We start from the raw sequence: 903 nt of genomic DNA, 5'->3' as shown, positions 1-903 counted from the left end.
CTTGATCAATCGCGGCTGTGTCGGCTCTCGAAAACCACGACATCATAACTTTAATGATTGCCCCAGTGTTATCCGCTGAAACGTTTCCATCAAGATATGTGAGGCAGCGTGGTGAAATCAGGCTCTCGTCAATTTTTGGGCATATTGAGTTATTGGTATCATCTTAACGCGTGTTCATTTGTCTTTGTATGGATGAGAAAATATCCATCTATCTTCAGTAGAAGTAGAGATATTTTGGATAGAAGGAGGTGGGGGTCACCTGGTTTAAGAGATAAAATTAGCGAGAAAATGACCATCAAAGCTTGGTAAATTCCAAAGCTGGAGAGTCCATAAAAATAGTAAATTTATATTTGTGTGCCTTTAATCAACGTTTTTCGGTGAAATCCTCAAAAGAATGTGTTTGTAAATGGACATAAAAGGTGTTGAGCCAAAAAACAAAAATTTGATAAAAATTGCTAAGCAGGGAGAAAACTGCTGTTTTCTTCGATTTCATTATTTTGACGAGAGCCTGATTCCACCACGATGCCTCACATATTATGTACAGACAAGATTAATGTATTGATAATTTAAGGAAAATCTAAGCTTAAACACAGAGAATTGTTGTTTGGGAATACGCAAAATCGCTTCTCGGCCTTTTTGGCTACGATCAAAGGTGATTCTGTTCTCAGCTTCTCCTCCGGCCTTGTGCCCACTGGTTTAGCGAGGCGGATACTGCCCGGGGGCTCTCGTGGCCTACAGGTTAAGGTGTTCCCCTCTCATTCAAAGATCCCGGGTTCGAATCCGGGTAGCGACCAAAAACTTTTCTTCTCTAAATTTGTCTCCTTTCACCTCCTTTCCTACTCTCTAGCAATGTTCTGTCGTCTGCTTTCGTCTCCTCTTTCTGCCCCCCACCCCTTCACCTCC

This window comes from Aplysia californica, unplaced genomic scaffold (genome assembly GCF_000002075.1).
Source record: "Aplysia californica isolate F4 #8 unplaced genomic scaffold, AplCal3.0 scaffold01436, whole genome shotgun sequence".
Lineage (NCBI taxonomy): Eukaryota > Metazoa > Mollusca > Gastropoda > Aplysiida > Aplysiidae > Aplysia > Aplysia californica.
The sequence above is the reverse complement of the archived record's forward strand: the minus strand, read 5'-3'. Positions refer to the sequence as shown.